We start from the raw sequence: 18111 nt of genomic DNA, 5'->3' as shown, positions 1-18111 counted from the left end.
ATTTACAGGAAAAGATGATAAAGCTCTGTTTGTGCTTATTACAAATTGTTGTTTTTGGGGTTAGAATGCACATTCACCCAAAAATCGCAGAGTGAAATGTTTGTTATCAGCCCAAATTAAGCATATGAGTTTTGGTTCCATCTCAATAGAAAGAGGACGAATAAGCTTGAATTGTTCTTTCGGTGTTCATTCCCCCACAAATAGCAAAGCGGTGCAATAAGCCAAAACAACGAAAAACAGGTTGTTTTGGGTTCTATCTGCATAGAAAGAAGAATCTTGGATTTCGCTTATTTCATTTCGTGTTTTTTGGTCTTAATGCAACATTGACTCAGAAATCGCAAAGTGGATGTAATGAGACCAAAATAACAAAACAGTGCCTTTTTGCTTCCATATGCGCAGGAAATAGACGAATAAGCTTCGATAGGGCTTCTTTCAATTCGCATGGTGTTTTTTGGATGTGCACCAGAATCTTTCTTTCGGTGTTCATTCATCCACAAATAGCAAAGCGGTGTAAAAAGCCAAAAGTTGTTTTGGGTTCCATCTCTAGAGAAAGAAGAATCTTGGATTTCGCTTATTTCAATTCGTGTTCTTTGGTGTTAATGCAACATTGACTCAGAAATCGCAAAGTGGATGTAATGAGACCAAAATAACAAAACAGCGTCTTTTCCCTTCCATATGCATAGAAAGAAGAGGAAAAAGCTTTGATTGGACTTATTTCAACTCTCATGGGATTTTTTGGGTGTGCACCAGAATCGCCCCCAACCCAAGCAAAAAGGTGCTTTGCATTAGAATGCACATTCACCCAAAAATCACAAAGTGAAATGTTTGTTATCAGCTCAAATAAAGCATAGGTGTTTGGCTTCCATCGCAATAGAAAGAGGACGAATAAGCTTTGATTTTTCTTTCGGTGTTCATTCATCCACAAATAGCAAAGCGAAGTGTAATAAGCCAAAGTTTGTTTTGGGTTCCATTTACATAGAAAGAAGAATCTTGGATTTCGCTTATTGCAATTCGTGTTTTTTGGTCTTAATGCAACATTGACTCAGAAATCGCAAAGTGGATGTAATGAGACCAAAATAACAAAACAGTGTCTTTTTGCTTCCATATGCGCAGGAAATAGACGAATAAGCTTCGATAGGGCTTCTTTCAATTCGCATGGTGTTTTTTGGATGTGCACCAGAATCACCTGCAACCAAAGCAAAAAGGTGTTTTGGGTTCCATTTACAGGAAAAGATGATAAAGCTCTGTTTGTGCTTATTACAAATTGTTGTTTTTGGGGTTGGAATTGACATTCACTCAAAAATCGCCGTGAAATGTTTGTTAGCCCAAATCAAGTATAGGTGTTTTGGTTCCATCTCAATAGAAAGAGGGCGAATAACCTTGTTCTTTCAGTTTTCATTCACCCACAAATAGCAAAGCGGTGTAATAAGCCAAAAGTTGTTTTGGGTTCCATCTCCAGAGAAAGAAGAATCTTGGATTTCGCTTATTTCAGTTCGGGTTTTTTGGTGTTAATGCAACATTGACTCAGAAATCGCAAAGTGGATGTAATGAGACCAAAATAACAAAACAGCGTCTTTTCCCTTCCATATGCATAGAAAGAAGAGGAAAAAGCTTTGATTGGACTTATTTCAACTCTCATGGGGTTTTTTGGGTGTGCACCAGAATCGCCCCCAACCCAAGCAAAAAGGTGCTTTGCATTAGAATGCACATTCACCCAAAAATCACAAAGTGAAATGTTTGTTATCAGCTCAAATAAAGCATAGGTGTTTGGCTTCCATCGCAATAGAAAGAGGACGAATAAGCTTTGATTTTTCTTTCGGTGTTCATTCATCCACAAATAGCAAAGCGAAGTGTAATAAGCCAAAGTTTGTTTTGGGTTCCATTTACATAGAAAGAAGAATCTTGGATTTCGCTTATTTCATTTCGTGTTTTTTGGTCTTAATGCAACATTGACTCAGAAATCGCAAAGTGGATGTAATGAGACCAAAATAACAAAACAGCGTCTTTTTGCTTCCATATGCGCAGGAAATAGACGAATAAGCTTCGATAGGGCTTCTTTCAATTCGCATGGTGTTTTTTGGATGTGCACCAGAATCACCTGCAACCAAAGCAAAAAGGCGTTTTGGGTTCCATTTACAGGAAAAGATGATAAAGCTCTGTTTGTGCTTATTACAAATTGTAGTTTTGGGGGTGGGAATGCACATTCACTCAAAAATCGCCGTGAAATGTTTGTTAGCCCAAATCAAGTATAGGTGTTTTGGTTCCATCTCAATAGAAAGAGGGCGAATAACCTTGTTCTTTCAGTGTTCATTCACCCACAAATAGCAAAGCGGTGTAATAAGCCAAAAGTTGTTTTGGGTTCCATCTCCAGAGAAAGAAGAATCTTGGATTTCGCTTATTTCAATTCGTGTTTTTTGGTGTTAATGCAACATTGACTCAGAAATCGCAAAGTGGATGTAATGAGACCAAAATAACAAAACATCGTCTTTTCGCTTCCATATGCATAGAAAGAAGACGAATAAGCCTTGATTGGACTTATTTCAAATCTCATGCGTTTTTTTGCGTGTGCACCAGAATCGCCCCCAACCAAAGCAAAAAGGCGTTTCGGGTTCCATCTGTATAAATGGAAGATGATAAAGCTCTCATTGGGCTTATTTCCAATTGTTGTTTTTCGGGTTAGAATGCACATTCACCCAAAAATCAAACTGAAATATATGTTATTAGCCCAAATCAAGAATAGGTGTTTTGGTTACATCTCAATAGAAAGAGGTTGAATAAGCCTTGATTTTTCTTTCGTTGTTCGTTCACCCACAAATAGCAAAGCGAAGTGTATTAAGTCTAAACAAGGCAAAACAGGTGGTTTTGGGTTCCCATGACATAGAAAGAAGAATCTTGGGTTTCGCTTATTTCAATTCGGGTTTTTTGGTTTTAATGCAACATTGACTCAGAAATCGCAAAGTGGATGTAATGAGACCAAAATAACAAAACAGCGTCTTTTTGCTTCCATATGCGTAGGAAAAAGACGAATAAGCTTCGATAGGGCTTCTTTCAATTCGCATGGTGTTTTTTGGATGTGCACCAGAATCACCTGCAACCAAAGCAAAAAGGCGTTTTGGGTTCCATTTACAGGAAAAGATGATAAAGCTCTGTTTGTGCTTATTACAAATTGTTGTTTTTGGGGTTAGAATGCACATTCACCCAAAAATCGCAGAGTGAAATGTTTGTTATCAGCCCAAATTAAGCATATGAGTTTTGGTTCCATCTCAATAGAAAGAGGACGAATAAGCTTGAATTGTTCTTTCGGTGTTCATTCCCCCACAAATAGCAAAGCGGTGCAATAAGCCAAAACAACGAAAAACAGGTTGTTTTGGGTTCTATCTGCATAGAAAGAAGAATCTTGGATTTCGCTTATTTCATTTCGTGTTTTTTGATCTTAATGCAACATTGACTCAGAAATCGCAAAGTGGATGTAATGAGACCAAAATAACAAAACAGCGTCTTTTCCCTTCCATATGCATAGAAAGAAGAGGAAAAAGCTTTGATTGGACTTATTTCAACTCTCATGGGTTTTTTTGGGTGTGCACCAGAATCGCCCCCAACCCAAGCAAAAAGGTGCTTTGCATTAGAATGCACATTCACCCAAAAATCACAAAGTGAAATGTTTGTTATCAGCTCAAATAAAGCATAGGTGTTTGGCTTCCATCGCAATAGAAAGAGGACGAATAAGCTTTGATTTTTCTTTCGGTGTTCATTCATCCACAAATAGCAAAGCGAAGTGTAATAAGCCAAAGTTTGTTTTGGGTTCCATTTACATAGAAAGAAGAATCTTGTATTTCGCTTATTGCAATTCGTGTTTTTTGGTCTTAATGCAACATTGACTCAGAAATCGCAAAGTGGATGTAATGAGACCAAAATAACAAAACAGCGTCTTTTCCCTTCCATATGCGCAGGAAATAGACGAATAAGCTTCGATAGGGCTTCTTTCAATTCGCATGGGGTTTTTTGGGTGTGCACCAGAATCGCCCCAACCAAAGCAAAAAGGTGCTTTGCGTATGTCAGAGGCTCAGGAGCAGAAGAGCAGGGGAGAGAGCAGATAGAGAGCGGAGGAGAGGAATCAGAGGGGAGCGTAGGGGAATATGACAGTGGACCGAGAGATTCCATGAGCTTCTCCAGCGAATCAGAAGATTCCCAGGAGAGGGCGCCTATGGTAAGGGCGAGGCGAATCCCAGAGGGGACGATCCATAAACAAGGAACCAGAGGGGAGTCCCAAAAGAGCAGCGGAGGAGTAGGGCCAGTTTCCCCACCAGAGCACAGTGGGGGGGAAGAGTCACGTGAGTCAGGACCATCTTCTCCTCCATCGGGGAGTGGGGAGAAGGAGGGAAGGCCAGGTCCAGCTAGCCTCCCTGAAAGGGGGAGCAGTGACACAAGTGTAACGGTCAGAAGGAAAGTGGGAGGCTGCGCGCGCGCGCCAAGTTCAAATGTGGAGGAGCGCGGGACAGCAGAAAACCCGGATTGGGAGCCAGGTCCTAAAGCCCGAAAGAGGGGGGGGAGGAGTCGGGAGAATCAGCGTCAGAAGAATCTCGGAGGGCAGAGACTCCGACTAGCAGAAGGACCCAGAGAAAGAAGGAACAGAGGAAGAGGTGGAGTAAAGCTAGAATCTTAAGCTGGTGTCAGGGGGGCGGAGATTCAGATGGGACTTCTACGGTCTGACGGATAGATGTAGCGTTGCGCGCTGCACGTCTGGAAATGAGACTGAACTTCAATAAAGACTTTTAAACTTGAGCAAGAAGCAGCGTTGGTCTTGTGTGAGCTGGGACCTTGGGCAGCGCTGACAGCGTACCCAAGCGTAAAAGGAAGATGATAAAGCTCTCATTGGGCTTATTTCCAATTGTTGTTTTTCGGGTTAGAATGCACATTCACCCAAAAATCAAACTGAAATATATGTTATTAGCCCAAATCAAGAATAGGTGTTTTGGTTACATCTCAATAGAAAGTGGTTGAATAAGCGTTGATTTTTCTTTCGTTGTTCGTTCACCCACAAATAGCAAAGCGAAGTGTATTAAGTCTAAACAAGGCAAAACAGGTGGTTTTGGGTTCCCATGACATAGAAAGAAGAATCTTGGGTTTCGCTTATTTCATTTCGTGTTTTTTGGTCTTAATGCAACATTGACTCAGAAATCGCAAAGTGGATGTAATGAGACCAAAATAACAAAACACCGTCTTTTCCCTTCCATATGCATAGAAAGAAGAGGAAAAAGCTTTGATTGGACTTATTTCAACTCTCATGGGTTTTTTTGGGTGTGCACCAGAATCGCCCCCAACCCAAGCAAAAAGGTGCTTTGCATTAGAATGCACATTCACCCAAAAATCACAAAGTGAAATGTTTGTTATCAGCTCAAATAAAGCATAGGTGTTTGGCTTCCATCGCAATAGAAAGAGGACGAATAAGCTTTGATTTTTCTTTCGGTGTTCATTCATCCACAAATAGCAAAGCGAAGTGTAATAAGCCAAAGTTTGTTTTGGGTTCCATTTACATAGAAAGAAGAATCTTGGATTTCGCTTATTGCAATTCGTGTTTTTTGGTCTTAATGCAACATTGACTCAGAAATCGCAAAGTGGATGTAATGAGACCAAAATAACAAAACAGCGTCTTTTTGCTTCCATATGCGTAGGAAGAAGACGGATAAGCTTTGATTGGGCTTCTTTCAATTCGCATGGTGTTTTTTGGGTGTGCACCAGCATCGCCCCCAACCTAAGCAAAAAGGAGTTTTGGGCTCCATCTACATAAAAAGAAGATGTTAAAGCTCTGATTGGGCTTATTACAAATTGTTGTTTTTGGGGTTAGAATGCACATTCACCCAAAAATCGCAGTGAAATGTTTGTTATCAGTCTAAATCAAGTATAGGTGTTTTGGTTCCATGTCAATAGAAAGAGGATGAATAAGCGTTGATTTTTCTTTCGTTGTTCGTTCACCCACAAATAGCAAAGCTAAGTGTAATAAGTCTAAACATGGCAAAACAGGTGCTTTTGGGTTCCCACGACATAGAAAGAAGAATCTTGGGTTTCGCTTATTTCACATCGTGTTCTTTGGTGTTAACGCAACATTGACTCAGAAATCGCAAAGTGGATGTAATGAGACCAAAATAACAAAACATCGTCTTTTCGCTTCCATATGCATAGAAAGAAGACGAAAAAGCTTTGATTGGACTTATTTCAACTCTCATGGGGTTTTTTGGGTGTGCACCAGAATCACCCCCAACCCAAGCAAAAAGGTGCTTTGCATTAGAATGCACATTCACCCAAAAATCACAAAGTGAAATGTTTGTTATCAGCTCAAATAAAGCATAGGTGTTTGGCTTCCATCGCAATAGAAAGAGGACGAATAAGCTTTGATTTTTCTTTCGGTGTTCATTCATCCACAAATAGCAAAGCGAAGTGTAATAAGCCAAAGTTTGTTTTGGGTTCCATTTACATAGAAAGAAGAATCTTGGATTTCGCTTATTGCAATTCGTGTTTTTTGGTCTTAATGCAACATTGACTCAGAAATCGCAAAGTGGATGTAATGAGACCAAAATAACAAAACAGCGTTGTCAGCGCTGCCCAAGGTCCCAGCTCACACAAGACCAACGCTGCTTCTTGCTCAAGTTCAAAAGTCTTTATTGAAGTTCAGTCTCATTTCCAGACGTGCAGCGCGCAACGCTACATCTATCCGTCAGATCATAGAAGTCCCATCTGAATCTCCGCCCCCCTGACACCAGCTTAAGATTCTAGCTTTACTCCACCTCTTCCTCTGTTCCTTCTTTCTCTGGGTCCTTCTGCTAGTCGGAGTCTCTGCCCTCCGAGATTCTTCTGACGCTGATTCTCCCGACTCCTCCCCCCCCCTCTTTCGGGCTTTAGGACCTGGCTCCCAATCCGGGTTTTCTGCTGTCCCGCGCTCCTCCACATTTGAACTTGGCGCGCGCGCGCAGCCTCCCACTTTCCTTCTGACCGTTACACTTGTGTCACTGCTCCCCCTTTCGGGGAGGCTAGCTGGACCTGCCCTTCCCTCCGTCTCCCCACTCCCCGATGGAGGAGACGCTGGTCCTGACTCCCATGCCTCTTCTCCCCCACTGTGCTCTGGTGGGGGAACTGGCCCTACTTCTCCGCTACTCCTTTGGGACTCCCCTCTGGTTCCCTGTTTATGGATCGTCCCCTCTGGGATTCGCCTCGCCCTTACCATAGGCGCCCCCTCCTGGGAATCTTCTGATTCGCTGGAGAAGCTCATGGAATCTCTCGGTCCACTGTCATATTCCCCTACGCTCCCCTCTGATTCCTCTCCTCCGCTCTCTATTTGCTCTCTCCCCTGCTCTTCTGCTCCTGAGCCTCTGACATCCATCCCCCCCTCGAAGCCCCCCCTTCCCCCCTCCCCCTCTTCGGGTGTGGGTTCCAGGTGCTCCAGCGCTGGGGGTGTGAGTGCTGGCTTCCGTTCTCTCTCCCTGGTGTGCAACCGTCCAGCGGGATCAGGCCCCCCCACGATGGGTTCGTCGACGTCGACTTCCTCTGCTTCCATTTCTCTGCTGTCGTGCTCAAAACCAAGATCCTCCCCCCACACGTCCATGTCCTCCTCTCCCCCCGGTCCCTCGGGTGAGGCTGTGTGCAAGGGCCCCCTCAGCAGTTCCCTGCTCCACCCCACTTCTGGTTGAGTGTCCCACCAATAGGAGCGGTCCGTGGCAAACCCCGAGAGCGACCCCTCCGGGGAGCTCATCCCCGGCGTCGGCTCCTCATCTGAGGAGAAACCTTGGAACGTGCTGGCTGACAGTGTGGGTGTGAAAAGCCAGTCGTCAAAATACTCCGCCGGCATGGGTCTGTGTGGGAAGATCGAATGGAACTCGTCTTTGAGATAGTGCTCCTCCACGGCGTAGCACGGCACCCACTCGTTGGCGCTGGCCGGAGTACCCTCCCTGGCGAGGAGATATTCAACTCCCTCTTCCCCCCATCTGGAGTCCAAAATCTCTGTGACCTCGTTGAGTGGCGTCGCCCTCTGTGGTCCCTCCCCTGCTGGCGATGGGCTACGTGGAGCTGGTGCGGTCCCTGGCGCCTGAAACCTGTGGGGCGCCTTGTAAGGCGTGAGCACTGACCTGTGAAAGACTGGGTGCATTCTGGAGCCCTCTGGGAGTGTCAACCGGTAGGCCACTGGATTGATTTGTGCCGCGACCTGGTAAGGTCCCAGCTGCTTGTGTCCTAGCTTCCTCTTAGCTAGCGTTCTGGCCGGCACTGCCTGAGCTGCTAACCAGACCCAGTCCCCTACCTGTATGTCTTCCCCAACCCTCCTGTGCCTGTCTGCCTGCATCTTGTAGGCGTGTTTCGCGAGTTCCAAGTGCCTTCGGAGTTGCTCATGGACCTCCTGTAACTCTGCGGCTAAGTGCTCTGCCCCCCGTGGCTCCCCCTCTGCCTCGGTCTCCAACCCCGGGAAGGTTCTGGGGTGGCGCCCATTGTTGGCGAAGAACGGTGTCACCCCTGTAGACCCGTGCTTCGTGTTGTTGTAGGCAAACTCGGCTAGCGGTAGGTAGTCCACCCAGGTCGAGGGCTGTTGATTGGCGTAGCATCGCAGGTACTGCTGCATGATGGCGTTGACCCTCTCCGCTTGTCCGTTGGTCTGCGGGTGTCGTGCCGACGCTAAGTTGATCTTGACGTTCAGGATGCCCAGCAGCTTCTGCCAAAAGTTCGAGATGAATTGGCGGCCCCGGTCGGACAGGATGGACCGCGGCAGGCCGTGAGCTTTGAACACGTGGTCTATGAACAGCTTGGCGGTCTGTTCCGCTGTGGCCACCTTCGCGCACGGAATGAAATGCGCCATTTTGGTGAAGAGGTCTACGACCACGAGTACTGCTGTTTTGCCGCGCGAACTGGGCAGATCTGTAACAAAGTCCAGGGCCACTTTCTCCCATGGTTCGAGCGGCGTCTGCAGCGGTTCCAGCAGACCCGCCGGCTTCCTGTGTACTGGCTTGGCCCTTTGGCAGGTGTCACACCTGGAAACGTAATCCGCAACTTCTCCCCGCACCTTGGGCCACCAAAAGTCCCTGGTGACTAATTCCGCCGTCTTGTCCTTGCCGAAGTGCCCAGCGCTGGGCGCGTCGTGCAGCTGCTGCAAGACTCTCGCGCGAAGGTCTTCTCCCGGTACGTAGAGAGCCCCTTTGCGGAGGAGTAGTCCGTCGCGTATCTGGAACTCGTCGTCCCTCGCTGTGCCGTTTCGCACCTCCTCCATCTTGGTTTGCGCAAACGAATCCGCCTGTAGCGCACGACGGACTGCGTCCAGGTCCACTGCGGCTGAAGCGCACGCCCACACCTCTGGTGCGAAAATGTGTTTGGCCGCTGCCGGTGCCGCTTCCTCGAGATACTGCGGCTTCCTGGATAGCGCATCCGCCATGACGTTGTTGTCTCCCGGGATGTATTCTATCCGGAAATCGAAATCTGCAAAGAACTCCGCCCAGCGGATGTGTCTCTGGTTCAGGAATTTCGCCGTGCGCCAGTACTCCAGGTTCTTGTGGTCCGTGCGAACCTGCACCGTGTGTCTGGCTCCGACGAGGAAGTGCCGCCACGCCTTGAAAGCTGCATGAATGGCCAGCAACTCCCTGTCCCAGATGGTGTAGTTCTGCTCCGACGTGCTGAGCTTCCTGGAGTAGAATGCGCACGGTCTCCAGTCCCCTTGCGGATCTTGCTGCAACAGGACCGCCCCCACCACTCTGTCCGAGGCGTCCGTTTCAACCCTCATCGGTTTGCTGGGGTTTACGTGTAGCAGCTGTTCTTCGGACGCGAAGAGACGCTTGAGCCTCCGAAAGGACTGCTCCGCCTGGTCCGTCCAGGTGAACTTCTTCTTCTTGGAGCTGAGGGTGTCCGTGATGGCCGCTGTCTCCTTCGCGAACCCCTTGATGAACTTGCGATAAAAGTTGGCGAAACCGACGAACTTCTGGACCTCCTTCCGGTTGCGCGGGCTCTTCCAGTCCAACACTGAGCGGACCTTGGCGCTGTCCATGGCAAGTCCCTTGTCGGACAGCTTGTAGCCCAGGAAATCCACCTCTGTCGTGTCGAACTGGCACTTCTCCAGTTTGGCGTAAAGTCTGTGCTCCCGTAGTCTCTGCAGGACCTCCTTGACGTCCTCCTCGTGCGCCTCCTGCGAGTCCGAAAAGATCAGGATATCATCTAAAAAGCAGACGCACTTCTTGTAGAGGAGTCCCGCTAACACGTGGTGCATGAAAGCTTGGAAACAATGGGAGCCATTTTGGAGACCAAACGGCATGACTCTGTATTCATAGGTTCCTAAAGGCGTAAACATGGCTGTCTTCCACTCGTCGCCCTCCCGCATGCGTATAAGGTTGTAGGCCCCTCGTAAATCCAACTTGGTGAAGATCCGTCCCTTCCTCACCGTCGCGAGCAGGTCGTCAATTTTGGGCATGGGGAATGCTGTGGGCTTTGTCCTGGAATTGATGATTCTATAATCCACTATGAGCCTCCGTTCGGGCGTGTCTCTCTTCTTCACGAAAAACACGGGACTGCCCCCCACTGCTTTGGATTCCCGGATGAATCCCCGCTTCAAATTGCGATCTATGAACTCCCTGAGTTCTTGCATTTCGTCTTCAGACATGGAGTACAGTTTCCCAGTTGGCAGCGTCGCCCCTGGCAGGAGGTCAATCTTGCAGTCGTAGGGTCTGTGGGGAGGCAGCTTGTCTGCTTCCTTCTCGCAGAAGACTTCCAAAAAGTCCTTGTACTTGTTGGGCACCGCTTGCACCACGCCTAGGTGTAGCTGCGGTGCATCCTCTTGCCCCTCTCCTTCCTGGCAGGTCTGGATGCAGTGCGCTGCGCAGTAGGAAGAGCAGAAGGTCAATTGCCGCTGGTACCACGCTAATGCCGGGCTGTGCCTATCCAGCCAACTCATGCCCAACACTATGGGCGTGTCCGACAGGTGGGTGACGTTGAAACTGATGACTTCGCGGTGGTTTCCAATTTGCATCACCAGAGGCGGTGTTTGCTGTACCACCTCTCCTCCCAGTATCTTCCTGCCATCTACCGTGACAACATTTAGGGGCATCGTGGCTGGCAGGAGTGCTATGCGATGCTGCTTGACGAAGTCCAACCCTACAAAGTCTGCGTTGCTACCAGAGTCAATGGTAATAGGGACCTCCAGGGTGAGCCCATCGGGCAGCTGGAGCGATGCAGTGAGTTGCACCACTGGTTTGGGTGGGAGGGGGTCTGTGGGCTGCAAAATCTCTGGGGACTGTTTCACTGACTCGCCTGGTTGAGCCCCAGAGCCTCCATCTCCAACCAGGCGTCGCCTTTTCCCTGCTGCTCAACTCCCTGCTGAATTCCTCCTTTAACAGTTGCTGAGGCTGCAGTGTGCTTCTGGAGCCTCTGGGGACACTCTTTCGCCATGTGCTGTGCACTGTCGCAGATGTAACACTTCCTGCTCCCTCTAGGAGCCTTCGCCTTGACTGCTCCTGGTGTCTGGGCTCTGCTTGCTGTCTGAGCCCTTGCACCTCCGATTTCCATTGGCTCCTCTCCACTTATGAGAGGAGGCGTGGACTGAGCGCGCTCTGTCTCTCTGGGTAGGAAGGGAGTCGTTCTAACTGACGTGTTTGCTCTTCGCCCCTCCTCCCTGCTCCACGGGCGTTCTTCCAGGCGCACCCCAATTGCAAGCGCCCTTTGGACTACTTCTGTTGTATTTTGGGGTCTCTCCCCCCTGGCCAGCTCATCTTTCACGGCTCCATTCAGCCCCTCCCAGAACAGATCCCTGACGGCAGCTGAGTCCTTCTGCCAGCCCAGCACATTTACTAACCCAAAAAAGCGGGAATGATACTGGCGCACCGTCGCTCTCCCTTGTCGCAATCCATGCATTTCCCTTCTAGCGACATCCACATCCACCGTTGATTTAAAGCAAGCGTCCATGGCTCCAATAAAAGCGCTTGAATCTTTGAGGGCGGGGTCATTTTCGCGTAGCAAAGTTCGCAGCCACGACTTAGCTTCCCCATGCAGATGAGTGATTATGAAACCCACTTTCTCCTCCTCATCTCTAAAATCTTTCCGAAGCAAATTGAGCGCGAAGACTACTTCTGCTCTGAAGTTAGGGTACTGCTGCAGGTTCCCGTCAAAATGGGTCACAAGGCTTGCCCCCCTTTTCCCGAGGCTAACTCCCTCCGGCTTGGCTCCCAGCTGCCCCTCCTTTCCCCATTTGTCCCACCTGGCTTGCAGATCCTGGCAGAGCGCAGCTGTGTCTTCTTCTTTTTTCCTAGACGCAGCTAATTCTGCGTAGAGCGTTGACACCGCTTCCTGCAATTGCTTGACTTTTTCCTCAGTCGTCATCTTTGCCTATCTCCGTGAGCTCGCAGAGTTTATTGCAGATGGGACTTACTGTCAGCGCTGCCCAAGGTCCCAGCTCACACAAGACCAACGCTGCTTCTTGCTCAAGTTCAAAAGTCTTTATTGAAGTTCAGTCTCATTTCCAGACGTGCAGCGCGCAACGCTACATCTATCCGTCAGATCATAGAAGTCCCATCTGAATCTCCGCCCCCCTGACACCAGCTTAAGATTCTAGCTTTACTCCACCTCTTCCTCTGTTCCTTCTTTCTCTGGGTCCTTCTGCTAGTCGGAGTCTCTGCCCTCCGAGATTCTTCTGACGCTGATTCTCCCGACTCCTCCTCCCCCCTCTTTCGGGCTTTAGGACCTGGCTCCCAATCCGGGTTTTCTGCTGTCCCGCGCTCCTCCACATTTGAACTTGGCGCGCGCGCGCAGCCTCCCACTTTCCTTCTGACCGTTACACTTGTGTCACTGCTCCCCCTTTCGGGGAGGCTAGCTGGACCTGCCCTTCCCTCCGTCTCCCCACTCCCCGATGGAGGAGACGCTGGTCCTGACTCCCATGCCTCTTCTCCCCCACTGTGCTCTGGTGGGGGAACTGGCCCTACTTCTCCGCTACTCCTTTGGGACTCCCCTCTGGTTCCCTGTTTATGGATCGTCCCCTCTGGGATTCGCCTCGCCCTTACCATAGGCGCCCCCTCCTGGGAATCTTCTGATTCGCTGGAGAAGCTCATGGAATCTCTCGGTCCACTGTCATATTCCCCTACGCTCCCCTCTGATTCCTCTCCTCCGCTCTCTATCTGCTCTCTCCCCTGCTCTTCTGCTCCTGAGCCTCTGACAAGCGTCTTTTTGCTTCCATATGCGCAGGAAATAGACGAATAAGCTTCGATAGGGCTTCTTTCAATTCGCGTGTTGTTTTTTGGATGTGCACCAGAATCACCTGCAACCAAAGCAAAAAGGCGTTTTGGGTTCCATTTACAGGAAAAGATGATAAAGCTCTGTTTGTGCTTATTACAAATTGTTGTTTTGGGGGTTGGAATGCACATTCACTCAAAAATCGCCGTGAAATGTTTGTTAGCCCAAATCAAGTATAGCTGTTTTGGTTCCATCTCAATAGAAAGAGGGCGAATAACCTTGTTCTTTCAGTGTTCATTCACCCACAAATAGCAAAGCGGTGTAATAAGCCAAAAGTTGTTTTGGGTTCCATCTCCAGAGAAAGAAGAATCTTGGATTTCGCTTATTTCATTTCGTGTTCTTTGGTGTTAATGCAACATTGACTCAGAAATCGCAAAGTGGATGTAATGAGACCAAAATAACAAAACATCGTCTTTTCGCTTCCATATGCATAGAAAGAAGACGAATAAGCTTTGATTGGACTTATTTCAACTCACATGCGTTTTTTTGCGTGTGCACCAGAATCGCCCCCAACCAAAGCAAAAAGGCGTTTTGGGTTCCATCTGTATAAAAGGAAGATGATAAAGCTCTGAGTGGGCCTATTTCTAATTGTTGTTTTTCGGGTTAGAATGCACATTGACCCAAAAATCACAAAGTGAAATGTTTGTTATCAGCTCAAATAAAGCATAGGTGTTTGGCTTCCATCGCAATAGAAAGAGGACGAATAAGCTTTGATTTTTCTTTCGGTGTTCATTCATCCACAAATAGCAAAGCGAAGTGTAATAAGCCAAAGTTTGTTTTGGGTTCCATTTACATAGAAAGAAGAATCTTGGATTTCGCTTATTGCAATTCGTGTTTTTTGGTCTTAATGCAACATTGACTCAGAAATCGCAAAGTGGATGTAATGAGACCAAAATAACAAAACATCGTCTTTTCGCTTCCATATGCATAGAAAGAAGACGAATAAGCTTTGATTGGACTTATTTCAACTCACATGCGTTTTTTTGCGTGTGCACCAGAATCGCCCCCAACCAAAGCAAAAAGGCGTTTTGGGTTCCATCTGTATAAAAGGAAGATGATAAAGCTCTGAGTGGGCCTATTTCTAATTGTTGTTTTTCGGGTTAGAATGCACATTGACCCAAAAATCACAAAGTGAAATGTTTGTTATCAGCTCAAATAAAGCATAGGTGTTTGGCTTCCATCGCAATAGAAAGAGGACGAGTAAGTTTTCATTTTTCTTTCGGTGATCATTCATCCACAAATAGCAAAGCGAAGTGTAATCAGCCAAAGGTTGTTTTAGGTTCCATCTACATAGAAAGAAGAATCTTGGGTTTCGCTTATTTCACATCGTCTTCTTCGGTGTTAATGCAACATTGACTCAGAAATCGCAAAGTGGATGTAATGAGACCAAAAAACAAAACAGCGTCTTTTTGCTTCCATATGCGTAGGAAAAAGACGAGTAAGCTTCGATAGGGCTTCTTTCACATCGCATGGTGTTTTTTGGATGTGCACCAGAATCACCTGCAACCAAAGCAAAAAGGCGTTTTGGGTTCCATTTACAGGAAAAGATGACAAAGCTCTGTTTGTGCTTATTACAAATTGTTGTTTTTGGGGTTGGAATGCACATTCACTCAAAAATCGCCGTGAAATGTTTGTTAGCCCAAATCAAGTATAGGTGTTTTGGTTCCATCTCAATAGAAAGAGGGCGAATAACCTTGTTCTTTCAGTGTTCATTCACCCACAAATAGCAAAGCGGTGTAATAAGCCAAAAGTTGTTTTGGGTTCCATCTCCAGAGAAAGAAGAATCTTGGATTTCGCTTATTTCAATTCGGGTTTTTTGGTGTTAATGCAACATTGACTCAGAAATCGCAAAGTGGATGTAATGAGACCAAAATAACAAAACAGCGTCTTTTCCCTTCCATATGCATAGAAAGAAGACGAATAAGCTTGGATTGGACTTATTTCAACTCTCATGGGGTTTTTTGGGTGTGCACCAGAATCGCCCCAACCCAGGCAAAAAGGTGCTTTGCGTACCATCTACATAAAAGGAAGATGATAAAGCTCTGATTCGGCTTATTTCCAATTGTTGTTTTTCGGGTTAGAATGCACATTCACCCAAAAATCAAACTGAAATATATATTATTAGCCCAAATCAAGAATAGGTGTTTTGGTTACATCTCAATAGAAAGAGGATGAATCAGCGTTGATTTTTCTTTCGTTGTTCGTTCACCCACAAATAGCAAAGCGAAGTGTAATGTCTAAACAAGGCAAAACAGGTGGTTTTGGGTTCCCACGACATAGAAAGAAGAATCTTGGGTTTCGCTTATTTCACATCGTGTTCTTCGTTGTTAATGCAACATTGACTCAGAAATCGCAAAGTGGATGTAATGAGACCAAAATAACAAAACAGCGTCTTTTTGCTTCCATATGCGTAGGAAAAAGACAAATAAGCTTCGATAGGGCTTCTTTCAATTCGCATGGTGTTTTTTGGATGTGCACCAGAATCACCTGCAACCAAAGCAAAAAGGCGTTTTGGGTTCCATTTACAGGAAAAGATGATAAAGCTCTGTTTGTGCTTATTACAAATTGTTGTTTTTGGGGTTGGAATGCACATTCACTCAAAAATCAAACTGAAATATATGTTATTAGACCAAATTAAGTAGGTGTTTTGGTTCCATGTCAATAGAAAGATGATGAATAAGCGTTGATTTTTCTTTCGTTCGTTCACCCACAAATAGCAAAGCTAAGTGTAATAAGTCTAAACAAGGCAAAACAGGTGCTTTTGGGTTCCCACGACATAGAAAGAAGAATCTTGGGTTTCGCTTATTTCACATCGTGTTCTTTGGTGTTAATGCAACATTGACTCAGAAATCGCAAAGTGTATGTAATGAGACCAAAATAACAAAACACCGTCTTTTCCCTTCCATATGCATAGAAAGAAGACGAAAAAGCTTTGATTGGACTTATTTCAACTCTCATGGGTTTTTTTGGGTGTGCACCAGAATCTCCCCAACCCAAGCAAAAAGGTGCTTTGCGTACCATCTACATAAAAGGAAGATAAAGCTCTGATTCGGCTTATTTCCAATTGTTGTTTTTCGGGTTAGAATGCACATTCACCCAAAAATCGCAGAGTGAAAGGTTTGTTATCAGCCCAAATTAAGCATATGAGTTTTGGTTCCATCTCAATAGAAAGAGGACGAATAAGCTTGAAATGTTCTTTCGGTGTTCACCCACAAATAGGAAAGCGGTGCAATAAGCCAAAACAACGAAAAACAGGTTGTTTTGGGTTCTAGCTGCATAGAAAGAAGAATCTTGGATTTCGCTTATTTCATTTCGTGTTTTTTGGTCTTAATGCAACATTGACTCAGAAATCGCGAAGTGGATGTAATGAGACCAAAATAACAAAACATCGTCTTTTCGCTTCCATATGCATTGAAAGAAGACGAATAAGCTTTGATTGGACTTATTTCATTTGTTGTTTTTGGGGTTGGAATGCACATTCACTCAAAAATCAAACTGAAATATATGTTATTAGCCCAAATTAAGAATAGGTGTCTTGGTTCCATGTCAATAGAAAGAGGATGAATAAGCGTTGATTTTTCTTTCGTTCGTTCACCCACAAATAGCAAAGCTAAGTGTAATAAGTCTAAACAAGGCAAAACAGGTGCTTTTGGGTTCCCACGACATAGAAAGAAGAATCTTGGGTTTCGCTTATTTCACATCGTCTTCTTTGGTGTTAATGCAACATTGACTCAGAAATCGCAAAGTGTATGTAATGAGACCAAAATAACAAAACACCGTCTTTTCCCTTCCATATGCATAGAAAGAAGACGAATAAGCTTTGATTGGACTTATTTCAACTCACATGCGTTTTTTTGCGTGTGCACCAGAATCGCCCCCAACCAAAGCAAAAAGGCGTTTTGGGTTCCATCTGTAAAAAAAGAAGATGATAAAGCTCTGAGTGGGCTTATTTCCAATTGTTGTTTTTCGGGTTAGAATGCACATTCACCCAAAAATCTCAAAGTGAAATGTTTGTTATCAGCTCAAATAAAGCATAGGTGTTTGGCTTCCATCGCAATAGAAAGAGGACGAATAAGCTTTGATTTCTCTTTCGGTGTTCATTCATCCACAAATAGCAAAGCGAAGTGTAATCAGCCAAAGGTTGTTTTGGGTTCCATCTACATAGAAAGAAGAATCTTGGATTTCGCTTATTTCAATTCGTGTTTTTTGGTGTCAATGCAACATTGACTCAGAAATCGCAAAGTGGATGTAATGAGACCAAAATAACAAAACAGCGTCTTTTTCTTTCCATATGCGTAGGAAAAAGACGAATAAGCTTCGATAGGGCTTCTTTCAATTCGCATGGTGTTTTTTGGATGTGCACCAGAATCACCTGCAACCAAAGCAAAAAGGCGTTTTGGGTTCCATTTACAGGAAAAGATGATAAAGCTCTGTTTGTGCTTATTACAAATTGCTGTTTTTGGGGTTGGAATGCACATTCACACAAAAATCGCCGTGAAATGTTTGTTAGCCCAAATCAAGTATAGGTGTTTTGGTTCCATCTCAATAGAAGGCGAATAACCTTGTTCTTTCAGTGTTCATTCACCCACAAATAGCAAAGCGGTGTAATAAGCCAAAAGTTGTTTTGGGTTCCATCTCCAGAGAAAGAAGAATCTTGGATTTCGCTTATTTCAATTCGTGTTTTTTGGTCTTAATGCAACATTGACTCAGAAATCGCAAAGTGGATGTAATGAGACCAAAATAACAAAACATCGTTGTCAGAGGTTCAGGAGCAGAAGAGCAGGGGAGAGAGCAAATAGAGAGCGGAGGAGAGGAATCAGAGGGGAGCGTAGGGGAATATGACAGTGGACCGAGAGATTCCATGAGCTTCTC

This window comes from Podarcis raffonei, chromosome 14 (assembly GCF_027172205.1).
Source record: "Podarcis raffonei isolate rPodRaf1 chromosome 14, rPodRaf1.pri, whole genome shotgun sequence".
Classification (NCBI taxonomy): domain Eukaryota; kingdom Metazoa; phylum Chordata; class Lepidosauria; order Squamata; family Lacertidae; genus Podarcis; species Podarcis raffonei.
This window is presented reverse-complemented; position numbering follows the sequence as displayed.